The following is a 20276-nucleotide window of genomic DNA, read 5'->3' as shown; positions in this document are numbered from 1 at the left end:
TGCAGTGGAGGGAAAATGCACTTGTTCTATGACTCCTTTGACCTCTCATTACTTTTTCTGGTTTAGTCCTGTTCGAAGAAAAGGGCCATTTCCATAGTTGACAGGAAAAAAAAAAAGCATAAAATAATAATAAATAATCATATGTTATTCTCTGACTCTAAATAGGGTTAAACCCCCAACAAATGCTGTATGTATGCACCAACTATTGGCTAAATCTTGAAATTGTTAGTAGCAGAGAGACTGTGTGGCAACTGAAGAAAGTCTTCAGCGTTCTCCCATCAAACCAGCCTCACTTAGTACCAAATGTGCTCTCTAACTTTATTATTTGATACCAAGGAAGAAAAATCTGGACAGAAAAAAGAAGGACACCTCCTCCCCAAGCAAACCAAAATCCCATCTAAACCCACACCTTACATTCTCTACTTGTTCTCCTTCTTCTTCAGGGAAAGGACAATTTCTTGCAGGATTGCCTTGATCCTGGCCCATGGCTGTTTTCCGTTTTAACCTGTTTCACATCACAGTTTAACAGCATTTTAGGTAACAAGAAACTTGCAATATGAAACTCAACTGTATTTGAGAATTTCCACAGTGGACACCACTCCACTGTGCAGATCTTTTGGAAGACATCTGTCTGCTGTACACCAACACAGTGATTCAGAGATTAGAAAGGCCAAACTCTGTTCCCATTCTGCTGTTTGATCTTGAGGCAAAACCACAGCAGCTCAGGTTGCCCATATGAAATGCTTGGGAAAATTCACAAGCAATGCCAGTGGTGCCACGTACAAGCTACAAATCATTATTTAATTAAGTACCTTTGGGCAGGAAGCAACATCCTTGTCACCTTACCAAAGAATTGCTGTAGCTTACGGCTACAGCCTGAGCACTCCAGAGTGGCAGGTGTGGACAATTCTGCTCTTGCAGGAGAAACACAAAACTACTAATAATGGCAGGGAAACAAATAACAATAAACCAAACCAGGATGCTCCTGATAGCTGAGTCTTATGAACCAGCCTATTCAGCATTAGCAGTCACTCAGCTAAAGATCATCCTCTGCAAAAATAACCAGGAGCTTTGCAGTTAACTGGCTGTACAGAAAGGCTGTCTTTTAAGATGAGCTATTTCAGTATTCCTGGTGTTAGCAGAATACATACCATCTATTTATAGCCTATGTTCCTTCCTGTAATCTAAATGAGTAAAATCCACCCTGATACCATACAAAAGGGCACTGACTGTAGAAGAAAATAATTTTAAGAGAGAAGGGAGAAACAAGGAAATCAGAAATCATCCAAACACAGTGAGGGACAATGACTTAACTTTTCTGCAGCATGGCTGGCTGTGACCTGAAAAACCTCAGGAGAATTTATTAATAACTTATTAATTAATTATTTAAGTATTTATTACTTTAAAAAACAAAATATACAAGCAAAAATAACCCAAAACCCCACAAAACCAAACAAAAAAACACAGCCCCCCAAAACAACACCAACACCCACCCCCACACCCCCAACAACCCACAACAAAAAGGCAACACAAAACAGAGTGAGTAGATGTATCATTCCTTTAAGAACTGTGCTGCTCTTGTTTAACTGTTTTTCAAATATTTCCAGGTACTGACATTCTGGACCTATTCTAAAAAGTGCTCAATACCCTCAGGCTTCAACTGCAGACTCAGTTAAAACCCTGCATCACAGCTCTAAGTACATTTAGAATGAAAGGAAAAAGGATCATGCCAAAAAAGAGATCACTGGATACATAGACTTCAGTTCCTAAAATCCCATCTTGGCATGTATAGAAAAGTCACCTGGTTTTAAGACTGCAGCATATGTGGAAACATAAAAGCAGCTATATCAGAGCTTTGAGCACTCTGTTTTGCCAATTGGTCTTTTATTAAGCCTGTCTTTCAGAGACACCAAAACCCATTCAGCTTTGTCTGCTTGACCTGCTGTAGCTCCTATTCCAGTGAATGTGAAAGAAATCACAGTAGATGGTTTCCTACCACTCAAATACTCAGAGTAACAAGGTTTTTTTTTTCAATGAGGATGCCACTTGATGCTGCAATACATCATTAGAGTTCCTTTTTCAGCCCCTCTGCTGTCTAGCCTGAGAACAGTAGGATTTCGGAGGTATTTCACTAGGGTAGGGAATTAGCTTGATTTGTTTGACTTACTTACCCTGAAGAACAGCTTGTCTCCTGCTTAGAACATTTTACACTCCAGGAGTCAACTGTGGAACCAAACTGAATTTGAAGTAGCAGGCATTTATTTTTTATGTCATCCATAAGAAAAACATTGAACCTTTTTTTAACCATAGCCTTGAAAAGTTCACTTATTGCAGGAAAATACCAACAACCTAGTACATTCTTATGTTTAGAAGACACACCTTTTATGAAAAAGATGACAGCCCAGCAGAAAAGTCCACAAGACTTGTACCACAGACCAACATGACACAAAAGATTTCCTGTACAGCCACACACCATGTTCACCAACACAGGGAATATCCAAATAGCTGCACTTTCGCATCTCTGCTCAAGTAGTACTGGTTCGATGCATGGCAGTTGCGGCCAAAGGAAATCAGTATTTATTCAAGGTTTCCCCTGACCAGATTTTTTGGATTTGAGTAAGAATCAATCTCAGTGTTATTTCTGTGAATGACAGAAAACACAGTGACTGTGTAAAATGAGTACCTCAGAGCTTCATATGAATTATTAAAAAAAAACAAGATCCAAAACACACAATACTGCACAATTACAGGCTGAACACAGACCTGTGCGTTCCCAACTCAGGTAGGAGGAAACACAAACAGTGCATTGACTGTGGAGAGCCTCCAAAACCAACTTCCTTTCTCTGCCCAGGCCCAAATGCCACCCATTTCAGTACATCCCAGAATTACTACTGTTAGTTAGCATAGCATTCAGTTCTCCTGTTACTGTTTGATGGAAAACAGACATGATCAACACCATTCTTAATCTTATAAATAACCTTGTCTAAGACACAACACTGTCTGTATGCATACAGAGTATTAACACAGGCAGCCAAGGCCAAGGCAATATAAAATAGTATTTATATTGCCCAGCCAAATACACAGCCACTCTTGGCAAGCTGTGCCAGTATATTAACTAGTCAAGCCAAAGCACTCTGCTGTCCTCTATGCACATCTTACACAGACCACAGATGCAAGACTATCTTCAAGACGACAAAATGAAAGAGAAGTTTAGCAAAAAAAAAAATATTCAAGATCATGGTATGTGATTTTTCCTGCTGCACGTTACTTGGTGAAACAGAACACAAACACTTTCAATGGCTTCCATGCAAAAGCCCACCTGATAGCCACAGCACCAAGAGGGGAAGCAGAAAGAGGTAACAAACAGTTGTATTGTATTGACACCTTCACTACAACAAAAAGCCTATTCTGCATGCTGATGCCAAACCAAGAAAATAAGAAATCCTGGTGTAAAAAGGAAAAAAAAAACAGCCAATCAGAAAAATTCTAACTTGGACCACACTAACTCTAGCCCACAACTTCTTCCTCAACTGTAACTAAGAGGAGAAGACATCGCACTTTGAAACCTACTCAGAAGTTTAATAGACCTGAGTCCTGCATACTGGAGCAGAATACAGGTGGATGCTTGGTCAAGTGCCACCGCAGCCTCATTAGAAAGACTGAAATCCTCATCTTTTGGGTTGATCCCACATTCATACTGGGATGGATCCCTAAAGACAAACATGGGTATTTCTCTGATGGAACCTGAGCCCTAGCTCAAGGACCTTATGAGAGCCTTGGACTGGTGATTAGCAGGAGCATGGAGAGCACCACTCAGCACAGATCACATGCTGGAAGTTTATAGATCCAAGCAAGCTCCCATGTTCATTTAGTCACACTTCCTTCTCACCAAGAGCAGAGAGAAGAAACAGGAAAAACCCACAGGTGTGCCCTCATTTGTGATCCACTACTGAAAGATCTCACCATGATTTCTAACAGTCACTGTGTCCAGGGAGACCACCTAGCAGGTGAACCATAAGGCTGGGCCAGCTTAATAAGCACATTTCATCTGCCAGCAATACCTGTACCCATATCAACAGTACAGCAGCAGTTCTTAAAGGAGTCCAGCAGGGCTACTGACAGGCAGTTTGTGTGATACTGGCATCAGTGTGCAGCACAGACTCACCTTTCCACCTCCCCTAGTGTTAGTACTTGCTGATGGGCTGGAATTAGCTCTTGGACAAGAGCATCAAGCAAAAGAGGCTGCACAGAGCCTTCAGTGCTGAGATGTAACCCCCAGTCCTAGCTGAGCTGATGCCAACAGGAGTTGGGTGCAGCCCAGCTGGTGGAGTCTAACATCATATGCACAGCCTGCAGACTATGGGGTATATTGAAAAGAAAATAAATGCATTATAATCAAAATACCACAAACTATACTAAGATAATAGATTAAGGCCTGTGAAGTAGCAACTGAAATGTGGTGGGGGGAAAATATCCCTTTCATCCTTTTGCAGCACTGCATGATAAAACAACTGGAGAGAGAATAATTAGCCTTTGAATTGAGCAGAAACTTGCATTAAAAGCAAAGACAAAAAAAAATTATTAGCAGAGCCCATTGATTTCCCAGGCTTTTGAACTACATAGGAGGGATTAATTTGAAGTTTGACTGCATTCTGAAATCAGATTTACCCTCTCAAAACTTCAACCTGGCCAATCTCTTTTATTTCCTTCTCTGGGATATAACATAAATCGGTCAACTTGCCACAGAATTGTTCTGCCAAGGTAAAACCAACTTCCATTAAACACATATCGTGAGGCAATATATAACATGACAAAATTTACATCTAATTCAGTTACTTCACTAAAAATGAATTTGACTCATAGGTTTTCAGTGAAAAGAAAATCAGCTATCTGGAAAAAGCAAGTACAAGATGTAAGAAGTAAGCTATACTTTGAGTCCCACTGAAATCACTGTGGAAATCAATCTTTGCTTATTTCAAGAAAATGACTGTATGTTTAGGCACTGCTAAGCAGATGGCCTGTAATAAAAACACCCTGCTGTTATTTGCAGATACGAGAAACATAAAACGTGTTTCCATACAAAGGAAATCAGAAATTCCGTTTTATATTGCCTGTCATAGTTTTTCTTTCACTATTTTTGCACTTATTACATGGGCCCCAGCAAATACAAACAACACAGGTTATTTCTTACAAAGTGATCAAGTTTAGCTGCATCAATTTATTTGCACTTCTCCAAAGTACTGAGTAGTGAAAGGTTAAGTATTCATAAGGTAAATTTTAAGTGGATCCAGGCAGAAGATAAGCAGTTGCTATTATTTTCCAGTGAGGTATTTGGAAAGATATAAATCCTGCACTGCACTTTGAAATGTACTTTACACTGCCTGGCATTTCCAGTTTTTCAGAGTAATGTCTGAGACATATGAGATTTACCCTGAATTGGTATTAACAGGCCACTTCACTACAGTAATTATGTTACTGAACCTGACTAAAAGAAGTCATTGATAGAGACGGAGAAGACTGACATAAAAGCGTCAGGAGCCATAGAGAAACAGCAACTCCATAAAGACTTGATATTACAAACACTGAAGAACTATCCCCTGAAAATGTCATTGAAACTGCTTTGTCCTTACCAATTTTAAATGTCCCAAAGTGAATGCAGCACTGAGAACTTTTAGAACATTTAGAGAAAAATTTTAGATATAAAGACAAGTAATTGCACTTTTTATCTAATTAACAATTGGATTGGCAATTTCTATAATCCATCAGAAAATAACATTGAAATGGAAAACAGTCCCAGCCATATTTCTCTAGCAATATATGAGCATGCTGCATTCTCAAACAACATGGTCCTCTCACCATGCAGACCACCCACCTGCTCCTCATATGGGTTGCTGCCTCTGAACCTGTATTTACACACCACATACGGAGAAACCTCTGCATCAGGCAGTGGCCTGCTACCAGGTCTGCAGTACGTATGTCCTTCTTGACCTTTGCAGGCACAGGGCCATGCAGGGGAATAAGCACAAGCTTGCCAGAATTGCTGAATCTTCAAATAACCTCTGGAAACTGCTTAATGCACAGTAAATCTTCAAGACTTGGCAAGAAGCTTAGCAGGAAGCAACCTGATCTTACTTGACATCCTGCAGGTCATAAATTACTAATCTCTGCATATCAAAATCTCTGCAGTCTGTTGCCCGTTAAAGACTCCTCTTCCACTAGAGAACAGAAGTGAAATTAGGAAAAGTATTTTTGAAACTGGGACCTAGAGAATCAGTATAAAGGCAGCAAGCAATATTCAAGAAAGACAACTGCAAACTGAACTGTTCTGTTTCAGCTGCTGTGGTGCACATTAAGGATGCTAAGTGACAGATATTAACCCCAACGAGATGGAGCACAACTCTAGATTTTACTCCTTTTACACCCTTATTGTTGTTTTCAGTATTGCAGCTAAATGCTTTGACATGCATCCTACTAACAACTTCTTTTCTCTTGTTTCTCTTCTCTTTTTTCGTTTTTCTCTTTTCTCTTTTCCTTTCCCTTCTCCTTTTCTTTCCTTTCCTTCCCTTCCCTTTCCCCTTCCCTTCTGTTTTCCTTCCCTTTTCCCTTCCCTCTCCTTTCCTATTTTTCCTTTTCTTTCCTTTTTGTTTTTTTTTTTTTTTTGATTGGTTGGTTGGTTGTTTTGTTTTTTTTTTTACACTTGTCTGGTTTTGGATCCCTGAAAGATTCATAATATCATCTCTCAAACCAAACTCATACCAAATATCCAAATACAGCACCGTGTGACAGGGAGCCTGTACCCCAAAACATTTAGGCAACTGCCTTATCCTGCTCCAAGGATCAGCAGGGAAGCCAGGGTATGAGGGCAGGGAGGGCTGCCAGGCTTTGAGGGCAGGCACAGAACAATACTTCTCTGGCTGGGAGAGTGCAGAAGACCAGCATGCCACAGGTATGAGCAATACACAGCTTGCTATTCATCCAGTGACAATCAGCGTTATGCTAAAAAAATGCTACATCCTAAATCACTAAAATCATTCTGCTTTTCACATCAGCTTTCTTGGATTGAATGAATATTAATATTAACAAATTTGGCTAGTATTTAATTTCATTAGCTAATCTTACTGAGATTTGTCGACTATCTGTCCTGGAACACAGATTGTTGTTGTTGTTGTCAAATGGAAGACTTGTATAAATTGTGTTCCATTAGAAAAAACAGTGCAAATCTGAGTACCCAGCAGCATTAGGAAACCAGTGAGTGTTCCTTCCATTTACTTTTTCTAATTAAATTCACTGAAAAAGGGACTGTTGTTCCAAAGATTTTGAGAACTGCTAAATAAGTATCATGTGGCATTTGAACTGCCATACAAAAGTTTAACACACAGAAGACCACACAGCATCTCAAAAGCTATGACAGCTGATACTAATTTTAACAAAATAACACATTCAGTGTTCAAGTTTGGGGACCAGATTTTGACAAACTTGCAAAAATGGAAATGAAGAATAGGTCTAACTCTATGGTTTTACATAGATACAAATTACAGTCCATGATTTCAGGAAGTGTAGGTTCACTAATGAAGCAAAAAGCCAAGATACACAGAAGCAGATCATAAACCAATTTCACATCTCTAAGCTATAATCTTCCCTGAAACAATCCACTCCCTTGATGCAGACAGTTACATGGTATCTTTATTTTCAGAATCGTCATTCACATCAAATTATCTGAAATCCCAGGTTCATGCAAAAGCCTATAGGTAAGATATTCCAGTTGCTCACCTTCCCTCAATTTCCTCCATAAAGAAATCTGCAGGAGAATTTCAAATTAGAATCCAGAAATACATTTGAGTATAGAGATATGCAGAAGTGTTTATTAGACTAAAGTTCTGAAATAGCAATCCATTTTTAAATAGACGACAATATAATGATTCTAGCATTTCATTCACTGACTAAGGTATCCTAGATTTGCTTAATGCTCTACCTCTTCCTTGCAGCCTTCTATCAACACAATAAAAGGCAGCTGCCTAGGTGCAGCAGAATTCAATTAAAGGGAAAAGAAATCCCTAGTTTCATTTCACTTTGTAAAGCAGGAAAAAAAACATCAGGAAAACAATCACTGGAACTAGCTCATAATTAGGGTTAAAAAAAAAAAAGGCACAAAAAAATTAAGAGGGTCAAAATATTCTGAGTCTGTGCTACTTTAACAGTGATAATTGCTTGAGCACAAGAAGTTGTTTTTTCTTCCCATTTATCATTATAATTAAATTAGAAAAGCTATTCGTGGGGATCTTACAATACTTAAGAATTACACTGCCCTTTAAGTGGTGTGCACATGAAATTATATGCCAGCAGGAAAACATACTGAGGACAAAAACCTGACTTCAAAAGCATGATACTTTTGTGTAATACTAAAGTCAACACACGTCACAGTGTTGCTTGTAGGTCAAATGGCTGCACATTTAAAAATGTGAAGTTGTAAGACCTGCTAAAGTTTCTAGGTTAGCTTTTGTGTATAGAGAAAAAGGGGAACAAGAGATAACAAAACCCAGCCTGTTCAGATTTTCTGAACTGAGTAGGCTAGAACCATGAGGCCAGCAAGCTGAAATGAGGTGAGATTTGCTGAACACTGCCCTGAAATCTGAGCAAGGTGCAGCTGGCAATCCAGAAGGTCACATTCTCTCAGGAAAAACTCTGTGACTTGGTGCTGAACAGGATGGCAGCCTGGCACAGCCAGAGCCTTGGCAATAAAAGGCCAAGTTCCCACATGATGGATGCATCCCCCTGAGCTCAAAAGCATAATGGCAACTCTTTTCTTGAGAAGGGCACCCTTCCTCCATAGTGATTATTAAGAAAATGCATGGTGAAGAACTGTGAACTCAAGGCCAAAACCCTTTACTCTTCACAACAGTTTACAAATGACATTACGTCGGTTGAGAACTACAGAGCAATAGCAGAGAACAGGTCTGGAAATGAAAATACGCAAAGAGTTGCAATATTTGCAGTAACAGATAGTGATATCTACAGCTAAGAGGGGACTTTGACTTGTTTGCTCTCAGCCTAGAAACAGTGTTCCACTAAGCATCTGAAACCTCTTGGGAAGTGGACTCACAACCAGCTCCTACAGAGGTGTACTGGAAGAAATTAATCCTCCAGCAAGCAGCTCAAAGTAGGCGTGACAACATCTTTAATTTTGCCTGATGATAAACCACGCTGCCTTGAGCTAGAAACACCTGCTTTGCTGGCACTAAGCTTTTCAGCCTCTAATGTAAAGTTTACTGATTCTTCCAGCTATTCCAAAAGCTTGTCTCTTACTGAACCTTCATTAACAGTATATTTACTGTCCTGCCTCTCCATAACAGCAGTATCTCTCAGTGCCACACCACTAGGTGAGAGAGCACAAGATACAAAATGCATGCCTCTGGCACTCTCTTTGTAAAATTAGCACTTAAATCCAGCTAATCACACTACTTAATCTGGTGACAACATGCAGAGGGCAACAGGACTGGAAAGAGATTATTCTCATAACCTCTAAACCACAGAGCTGACATGAATGAACATTTTCTCATCACAGTTCACTGGAAGAAAGAACTTAATCTATTTTTGTCTCCCATACTTAAACTTGTGGGTACCACTAACCACTCAAAAGGCAAAGATATAGTCATTTACCATAGCGATCACACTGGTACTCAATATAAAAACCAGAGAACCGTTATTCTGAGAGCCTGCTTCTGTCTTAAAACCAGCATCAAGCCTACATCCTGCCCCTCTTGCACTCTCCATCTAGAACTCCATTATTTTTCATACGTGTGATACAGAATTGAACATATACACAACTTGTGCACACTATTAAATCAAAAGCAAAGCAAAAAGACGACCTCTCCTACTACACTCTGCTGTCTTCTTGTTCATGAACATAAAACCAAGTATGCACACTAACTAACCTATTGTTCATTCTAGGCAATGTCACAGCTCCTGCTTTTTACCCCAGATGATGATACTCCTGGTATTCCTTTAAGGTGTCTCTCATATTTTTCCATTATAACAAGCAAATGCACAAAATTACTGCTTGTATGCACAGTTCACTTTGGAGAAGTAAATACGTTCAGCCAACGGCTTTAAGGAGTTGTTAGTGTATGCCTAAGCTGACACATAGCTGACCACAAAGTTTCACATGCTCTGGGAATTGAAAGATTGCTGAGGACTGAGGCTGCCAACTTGATGGCTGTGATCCAAATGATGGAGTCTCATTCCCGATGAAGATGGCATCTGTTCACCTATTCCATTTTACTATCAACATGGAATTTCTCATCATGTAAAGAAGTACTGGCAATATATTTGCTAATTCTGAATTTCTTGCATTACAACTCTGAATGTAAGACAGGATTTTCCATAATACTATTGAAGCAGATTAAAAACATTTATACTGGGACTTCTACTATGGCCTGATGAAGCTGAGTTCTCTTCCTTCAGCCTATATGAGAATTCCATTTCTAACAAAATTTTCTTTCAATTATTATTTCAGAGCAACCTAGAACTTTTATTCTATTTTCTGACATACCAATTCCAGGAAATGTAAAATAGAGGCATTTTTCAACCTTCCTCAAACAGTTTCACCAGATAACCTAGTATTTGCACTCCAAGATTGAGAAAAAACACAGACATCTTTTGAGCATCTCCATATACCATCTATACTGAAACACATTTGTCAATACCTGTATTAGCAGAATTGTTTACATATATGAGAATTATAGTAGCAGATGTAAAACTTGTCTATAAACGCAAACAGAATCAGAGTCCAAATCAGCTTTAACATTCAGGAAGCCCTGGGAGATGATGTCTGTTCACAGCATTGAAATCCTTTACATACACCATGTTGTAATTCCCTTTGGAAGGACTGGCAGAGAACACAAACAAAAACTGAAGTCCCAGTGCTAAAACTGCCAAATTTAGGAAGTCTTCACAAAGTATTTCTGAAAGTTAAAATTTCTGTGTAACCGTACTGCAACTAATTGTGATCTCAGTACCTACCAGCTGAAACTCATGTCCCTGGTGGAAAGAGTCTGATATGAGCCAGGCACTAATTCTCATTTTTGTGCAGTCAGAAACCAAGCTTTACTGTATCACCATTCTTTGTAGACCACGAGTCACAATACCAAGATTGTTGCTGAGTCTGCAAGACTTCAAAGCACACATTTGCTTAAGTGCATTCTCCAAAACTAGCTCTGATTTTAAAACTTTTCTCAGCATTTCTCCTTACATTCACAGACAATTACACTTATCTCTAAGGTGACCTGAACAGTAACATAAAATCAGAGGAAAGCCTCTCTCATTGTATGGACACACATGCCAGAGTAACACATGGTCCTTTGATAGAACCACTGAAACAAAAGCAGCATCAGATACAAGTCTGTGACCTCAAGGGTTCTTGCTCAACTTTTTTCCCCTGAACTACAGCCCTTAATTAAACATTTCCTTTCACACACTTCTGATCCCAAATTCAACCAAATCTTAAAATATACCTATCACACAGACACTATCTGTAGGCTGATAGCCACCACAGACTCACACATGCAATATCCAAGAAAAACCACTAACTGCTGGAGAACTGAGGGTTGCTGGAATTCTTCTTCCCACACTGGCTCTGACCACCACTGAGGCATCCACTACTGTTAACACTGGCTTTTCACTCCTCACAGACCATCAGTGCTTGTTCCTCACTTACCTGACGAAAGCAAAGCATGCAGTGCAGGTCTGTGGCAACAGCTTTTCTCACTCACTCCCAGATGGTGTGGAGCCAGCAGCTGCAGCGCTTTCCAATTAAATATTGCTATCACTGTGGCCAGTCCAGTGCAACACAGTACACTCAAAATCATTTATTTTATTCAACCAGCCATGTAAATGCTTTATTACTAATAAGTTCTCAGATCAGACTGAACAGAGGAAAAATAATGAAGAGGAAAACAAGGAAACTGACAAGGCTTTTCTCTGATGGAAACAATTTCTGAAACAACACATCTGTTAAGGGAACCACATTCTTCTTGTTTGTGATGCACTGGCTCTACTTTTAAGTCTCACTGACACCAATATCTTTTCCATGTGAATGGCATAAGAGTCAATGTGCAGAGACAGTTTCTCATTTTGTAAATGTCCTGTGTTGCCTCATAAATTGGTTACATGGAGCTGACAAAGACAAGTTTCTTTAAAGAACCTGAAGTTATTCCACATGTGGATCAAACCAACTTTCATGTTTTTAAATAAAACAAAACAAACAGAACCAAGGCCAAAACTGTTAGCATGAAGTAGACTCATGACAGGAGTGCCTATTCAGACTTTGGTGCTGTATTTGAATCCCTATCCTAAACTCTGCAGGAGGGTTTCAGACACAGTCTTTCACCACACAGGAGAATGCTGTCACTGCTAAACTGTCCTACAGGCCTGCCTTGAAAATTGTCAGCACCATTAAGGCAAGTTTCTAGAGAGGTGGGAGGAGGGCAATTCACCCACTGTGATTCAGACCTATATAGCAATCTATACATAAAGTTTATGTACCCGACTATCACCCCCTCAAGTGAGGAAAAGTAAAGAAATAGCTCCTCAGCATCAGGCATATGGGAATAGCTCTGTGCAAGATACCCGAATGAAGTAATGTGATGATTAGCAAGAATTAAGCCTCAGTTACAAGGAGCTTGGTCTGACCATTCAATACAAAATAATTTGGCAACTCCAGTCTATATTTGCATATATACTCAATATATTTTGCTTGATGACTGCATTTTCATGCCAATTATAAGGCTAGCTTCTGGGTATCCATTACCTCCAAGCTTTCATTGTTCTGCCAAACATGACCTTGGGAGGTCATCAAATCCTGGCTCACCAGATACCAAGAACAGAAAAGAGGATAATATAATCCACATCTGGGAAAAAGGCCAAACCCAGCTTTTACTGATGCTCCAGCACTTGATTCTGGAAGGAAATGTACATCTTTTTGTTCTACTTAGCAGGATACCAGCTGTTTCATGTATCATCAAGAAGCAAAAACGGGTCTGTGACAGAAAAAAGCATAAGGGAGTAAAAAAAAACAACAAAACAAACCCAACAAACCAAGGAAGACTAAGCAAGAAGGCTCTGAAATAAAATACTTCAATAAAAATCTTCATCACTGATGCAAGAAATTGTCCATGTTAATTATAACTGAGCTGTTGTCAAGACAAATCTCCTCCACCAAACGGAGCTGATTATACTTCAATTAAGATAAAAATTCATTGAAATCCTGCAAAAGAGCTGACACTTTGCATTAGCACTACTGCTGAAATGCTTTCCTTTGATGTTTTTTTATACCTGATCCTGCTGGAATCTGAGCATTTTTCAAGATGTCACAAATGTCCCCATCCTCAGGGGAGCCCTCCACATGTACCCCCAGCCTCTAGACACCTGCAGAAATGCAGCTCCAGTGATAAATACAAGTCCTTAAGGACGAAAAGTGCAGCTGCCTTAACTCCTCTCTGCAGCAGCACACATAAAGGAAACCTGCAATGAATTTAGTTCCTTCCAAACATACATACAATACATACAGGCCCAAAGTTTTGCAGTGTTTGTGTTTAGTGCAGTGGTGCAGCTGTGCGATGCACCCACATAGCATAAACATGCTACAGACTATGAGACAAGGGGCAAGTTTTCTTCATGATGGCCTTTATGAAGGTAACATCAATAAGAAGTTACTAAAATGAAAAATACAAAGGCATTGTGTTCACAAATCAACATTTATATCTTCCAGACCCTTAGAACCTTTAAAATACTATTTTCACTTTTACTCCCAAAATTACTCTCTAGTAAGACACATCAGAAATTCATGTCAGAGCTACCATCCAAGGATTAAAACTACTTCTCAAAACTGTTTTTTTTCCTTTCCCATTCTTAGAAAGAAAAACCTAAGATACAGTAAATTAGTAGAACTAGAAACTAGAATTTAAGAAAAAAGATTGCACAGTCTCACTGCTTCCCACCCTCCCCTTCCCTCTGCAACTCAAGTTGGAGTAGAGGTAATCACCTACTGTGGGGAGAGCAGCCCAAGGCTGCCAGTACTAACTGCAGTATGACACCCCAAGGAAGAGGAAGTGAGGGGGAAGAGAGAGGACCTCTATGGTTTATCACCAGGCTGAGGCAGCAAGCATATAAACTGTTGCCTGCAAATTCATTCCTGCATTTGTTTCACTGCATTTGGAAAAGCAAGACTTCTCTACTAAATGCACATAAAAACGAACCACTGGGATTTAAACACTGACTACTCATTTTCAGTGTTATATTTATCGATGCTGGAAAGCGATCAGCTGTCCTTCACTGCAATTATGGCATGCTTGGCCAGAGAAGTGGAACTTCAAGAGCAGAACCCCAGGCTCAATCCTACAGTATAATTTTTGCATCTTCTGAGTATCAGAGCAGACTTGGGCATGACAGAGACTCTTCAACTTGACTTCAGCAAAACCAAGACTCTAAATGAGGATTCTGTGGAACCTGTAACCAGTAAGAAAAAAAACAAGTTACGTGACTTTGTTGTATAGAAAAATAAAACAAAGAATTAGAAGCACTGGGGGATCCTCCTTTGTAACCAGTAGCGCAGTTTCAGGCTGTCAGTCTCCGCCCAGAATTAACTCAATTCATGGTGGCCTAGCAAGGCACTGAACACAACCACCACACAATCACTTCCTCCATGATGCAGAAAATCCCATTCATTCAGCTGGACTGTTACAGAAAACAGCACGGGGGGGGGGGGCTGTCATTTTACACAAGTGCAGCGTCTCAAATAGGCCATCTCACACATGATCTGGGCATGGTTACCTTGACTTCATTAAAGCTTTCACAAACACTGATGCTCACTGCAGCAATCTAGAGGGAAAACTATGTAAGTGATAACGTAGTAATTGTCAAATAATTAAAGAGGGATTTATAGCTGAGGATCAATTCACACAAGGAGTTCTCCCGAACTGTTCAGTGCCATTTGAGTTTTCACGCATGGCCAATCGCCTTACAGGGAATACTCATGTCTTCTAACCTCCTTCCAGGTTAAGTATTTTCTCATATTGCAACAAAAGCTTTAAAAGCCCTGATACTATCAGCACTCATTGTAGAACAGTGTAATAATCACATTATCTTAATGAGGGGCTAAAGAGTCCTACCACTGCTGATACAATCTCTAAAACATAAATAACATAATAATTTAGACTAAGAACAATGGTTTATTGTAAACACCTGAAAAATACCAGGCTTGGGACACAGAGCCAAGTTATACACTGCTATAACAGCAATAAATTGCTCTGTGGCTCTGTCTTTCCTAGATGTCGCAATGCATCTTCCTTGTAGGTGCACCAGTTGGACTCCAGGCACTATTTTAAGAGAAGAGAATGGAGAGCAGCATTTAAACCAGTGGTTATCTAACAGCTCTCAATATTGATGACCTAATCTGGAAACTGGATTAAACTACACAGATTAACACACTCGGTACAGCGGCATGGATTTATGGTTGTCATGACAACCAGCAGAAAATGCATGCCACTGATCCGCTCCCAGCAGATCAGTCTCCGTGCAGCATTAACAAGATCTATCAGTAACACAGACATACTAAGTGATTTCACTGCAGATATCTGGATTGGTATAATCTCTAACTCTCTCTGCATTTTAAAATACCAAATTACAACCAGAAGGGGAGGCTCAATTTACGAAAGAATGCTGGAAGCAATGAGCATCCTTGGGTGTTATCTGAAATGTGTAACTTCTTAGACAATATTAGTGTTAGCTTCTTAGAAAATATTAGTGTTTCCAATTAATCTTCCAGGCTAGTGAGTGCAAATATGTATTTGTTTCATAAACATAATAAAGTGAGTATTACCCTATGCTTTACACATTAGGCAGAGTCCTCCAAGCTTTCAAGCAAGAGACACACTGATTTCTCTTTTGGAGTCATCTTTCTCAAAACAGTGTGAAATACGAGCTCACTCCTCTGATCGAGATAAGAGGGTTTTATTGCAGGACAAAGTCAATAAAAAAAAAAGCAACAGCCCTGGGCGCATGACCATAGCCAGAGGCGTACTGATTAGTGTTTGATACAGGTTCATATACTTTCACTATTGCATTAGTCATATACATATTCATAATTCCCACGTATAGGCGTAGAATATTATAACTAGCTCCAGGAACTTATTATCATATGTCTCCTCCTCTTGGAGTCTGTGTACTGCTCTCCGGTGATAGTGGGCAGGCATCTTGAGGATGAAGTAAGCAGTCATCCTCATGTGAGTAGCGGTCTTCAAGATGAAGGAAGCAGTCTTCCTCGCAGTGTACTTTTCACCTTTGGCACAATTAAAGGAGTATCTACTGATAAGTAGAAGGATGGTGTGAAATAATTTACGCATGTTTAGTGGGGCCACTAAATTCCACAGATTTACAACACAAACATTGTTCTTTATCTTCGACCTAAGTTAGGCTGAAAGTACTTTAACCCTATGTTTTCTAGGCACTAGCTTTACTTATATCAAGCCCCCCCCCCCCCCCTTCTTTTACCTTTACAAATTCTTTTGCTATGTGACTCCATTTTGCTCAAGAGTTCTGGCCATTTTCAACTTGCTGTCTAATCTTGTGTCTTTAGCGAGTTTTGCAAACTCATACAGTTATATCCACACAGTAACACCTAGGATTTGCAAAAGCCAATCCATTAATGTGTTTATCACAACAGTAACTTGTTTTCCTTGCAATGAGAAGAGCCTTCGGTTTTATGCTTTACGAAAGAAAGCCAGGAATCTGGACACTTTTCAGTTACACTGCTGCCTGCTTGCACAATTATGTACTCTCTGTAACCACAATAAGGTACAGCAAAGAAAAAGGAAAGTAAAAGCCATTTACCTACTTTACAGGCACACTCAGAAGCTGAGCTAATTAATATTTGCCAAGTGTCCTAAAAGACAGCTGCACAAAGGAATACATTTTTTCCAAACACAGAGAAGAGCCATGCTGGAAGGTTCTAAAGGCTGAGGTTTATTCCAGGCCTTTCAGTAAAAATCAGCAAGAGAAGAAAACACTTCTGACTTCTAGGGCTTCGGAATAACACCGGAGGCTGTGACTGGCCAAGTAAAAGTTGTGTGCCGTTCCACCTGCAAGGAGCTAATCCCACTGCTCGACAGCGTGGTTTAAATCCATGTGCCCTCATTTGTTACGTTCCCCACCCTAGCGTAACTTCACCTTCAGGGCTGCTCGTCGGGCCGAGGGAAGGGGAGGCGATGCCTGCCAGGCCGGAGGCGGCGGGCGGGAGGCGGTGCGCGGGTGCCTGCAGTGCCAGCGCCGCCGGCTCTGGCGGCCTTTGCCTGGGAGCGGAGCTGCGTTCCGCACCTCCCTGCGCTGAAACCGGGGCCGCGGGGAGACCCCGCCGGTGTGAAGGAGCTTCCCCTCGGAGCTCTGCTGCGGAGAAGCCATGATAATTTCAATAACACTTTGTTTTCATTTGCATGATAATTTGCATACAGGACATATGCTACCTAAAAGGCATTCTTTCCTCATCAAAAGTATAGCGGCCCATACGTTCCTCTTTCTGACCTTTCCTCAGAACGCTCTGAACGCGGCGACGTGTCCGCGGCTATAACCTGGCGCAGTCCCACCCACAGAGGACGGTGGATGTATCACCGGCCTCGGACACCGCCCGCAGCCCCTGCCCGCTGCCGGCCATTTCCTCCTGTCAGGCGGACCGCCATTTGCCCGCCTCCCTCCTCTTCCCTTCTCGCGGCGAGGACAGGCCTTCCTGCCTGTCTAATAACCGGGCCGACGGGGATGGTAGCCAGGCTGAGGAGCTGGCGGCCTGTCTGAGGGTGCCAGCACCATCGGCTTTTGTCTGAACCTTTGACAGCGGTAGTGGCAGCGGCAGGCTCAGCCCTCTTCATCCCACTTACACCCTCCAGGTCCTCTTGAGACCCACACCCTCGGAGCAGCTACAGGCTGCACCCCATTCCTAGCTTCAGGTCTTTTAGTGATATAATTTATTTCCTCAAAGGGCTGCTACCCCTCATTTAAAGGAATGGGAAGAGAGGACCCAGACGAGTTTCAGATGTCAAGGCTCCAGTTATAACAAAAACCTGTCATGCAAAATATACCTGTGAGTTGCGCAAGCAGCTCTCACCATCTGCACAGAACCGTGGTGAGGATGCTCACAGGGCTGAGCTGGAGGGTCAGGAGAGGGCCCAGCTGCCAGTTGTTCAGCAAACAACAAAGTACTTGTACTGTTGTTATAAACAGGTTGCTTTAATTTTTAAATTATTTGCTAGCAGTGCAACAACAAAATTAACTGTGCATAACATTTTCATGGTAGTCACTATAGAAGACATAGGTCAACCCTTGAAAGTAAACAACCAAATGAACTGCAGATGGAAGATACTGTGATTCAGGAAGACTGTTTTCAAAAAAAAAAAAAAAAAAAGAGGCAGCTAGTCCTTTCTTATATCGCCTGAATAACTCAGCATCTCTCAAACTATAAATCACTTTCCCCTCCATGCCCTGTTTTCAGAAATAACTTATGGCCTGTCATGAATATCATATATAAATCTACCTCTAACCTTGGTCTCAATTTGATGCCCAATTTATATCCAGAAACACCTCATGGATCTTTGTCCACTTCCACTTTTCTGTTCTTATTGACTAGACACCACTGCTTTAGCTGATGAGTTTTGTCATAAACCCAAACATGCTGCCTCACTGCAAGCAACAGACCAGCACCTGAGTAATACAGGGCACTAGGGACCAGAAGGAAGAACTTCTCCAGTGGTGTGTAGGTAAAGCAGAGTTCGGAGAGGTCTGTGTATCTACACTGACATTTGGAGCAGAAAGAGAATGGGAAGGTGGCTGTTCCAGACAGCAGGCAGACTCTGACACCCCCAGCATCCTCCAGTGGCAGTAAGGAGGCATGAGGGAATCCAGTAGTGGTAGCAATTTGGGCTTCAGGCATTTGGGAAGGTAATTACAGGGGGCTGCAAAGGGAAAGGCTCGCCAGCAGCATTAATTCTCCGCTACCCCTCAGGGTGAGGAGGGGATGGCTCATGGTCCCACCGAACTCTGCAGGAGTCCAGATGAGGTAGCACGGGGCAGAGCATTATTTCTTCCATGTCAAATCTGTGAACCATTGCTGAAAAGGGGAGATCAAACAGAACAAAGAAATAGCCAAACTGTGCTTACCAAACCCCAGCCCTGCTACCAGTACCACATAACTACCCAATTTGCATTAGACTTAAATTACTTACAAGTTCATTTAGACACATAGCCAGATTGTTCCTTTAATTCTGCAGATACAAATGTTGTGACTGTGTGCACAAATACCTAAAAAATTGGAGTATACAGCTATGGAAGCAGGGCTGTCCCCTCTGTGTTGTTCTTATCAGAAGCCAGGTATAAATACAACAGCCAACTTTTACTTTCGTGATTAACATTCAGCCACATTCTTGCTTCTGCACAGAATTTTATCCCATATTACTTGCATCTTCGAAAACACAAAGTATAATAAAAAAGAATGCAAGTTACGTTAATCAGGTTGCTTGAAGTTTTAATTGAGATCCATGTTTGGTTTGCAACAATTTCTCAAAGTCTATGATGAAACAGAAGAATAATTTTAAATGAGAGTAAAAGCACAAATCTGCAAATTCTGCATTTGGAGAACACTGAATAAAAAAACCTGATTTTAACTAAGATCTACATGATTACCAAGAGCATTAGGAAACATCCTTGCAAAAAATCCTCCCTTCAGTTAAGGCTTTGGAAAGACAGATTTTCAGAATTGTGGAGCAGTTTTAATCCCAAGGCAGTAACTGAGAATTAGAAGTCCTTAGCATTCTTGAACATAGAGCTAGGCAATTGTTTTCTAAACAAATCTAACTTTACAGTAAAGAGCTATTAATCTTACTAAAAATCAGATTCTTGGAAGACTCTGGCACTGTAATTGCCAGTCAGTTGTTCCTAAGTTACTGGATGAAATAAATAATGCAACATTTCATGGTTGGCATTGTTTTATTGTCATTGATTAAATTATTTACACTTCTACTTTTCAATTGACAGTTTAGCACTCATACCTATGGCTTTTACTTTTATGTTTAGCACATCTTTGCGTCAAGTGTCAGAATTCATTTAAATAAAACAGGAACGTGATACCATATAGACAAGTCTCTGTGTTTAAACATACTCATTTTAGAAAATGACAATTTATGAAAGAAGAGTCTGATAGTAGCTCTTCCAGCTCAGGTTTACCACAGATTCTATTGAGC

General features: G+C 40.6%; 1 protein-coding gene and 1 long non-coding RNA gene across 3 annotated transcripts in view; one reads left to right on the top strand and one right to left on the bottom strand.

The window, feature by feature from the left end:
- The window catches only part of SELENOP (selenoprotein P), a 170146-nt gene that overhangs the window by 110768 nt on the left and 39102 nt on the right, over positions 1 to 20276 (top strand). The window lies entirely within an intron of this gene.
- LOC130603926 (uncharacterized) lies at positions 14277 to 14957 on the bottom strand. The gene is made up of 2 exons (XR_008973321.1): positions 14827 to 14957; positions 14277 to 14502 (listed from the first exon to the last, which is right to left on the bottom strand). It is a non-coding gene; the product is annotated as an uncharacterized LOC130603926 (long non-coding RNA).

This window comes from Pezoporus wallicus, unplaced genomic scaffold, assembly GCF_028554395.1.
Source record: "Pezoporus wallicus isolate ANWC-B61680 ecotype Strahan unplaced genomic scaffold, APGP_CSIRO_Pwel_v1 contig_8557, whole genome shotgun sequence".
NCBI lineage: Eukaryota > Metazoa > Chordata > Aves > Psittaciformes > Psittacidae > Pezoporus > Pezoporus wallicus.
This window is presented reverse-complemented; position numbering and strand designations above follow the sequence as displayed.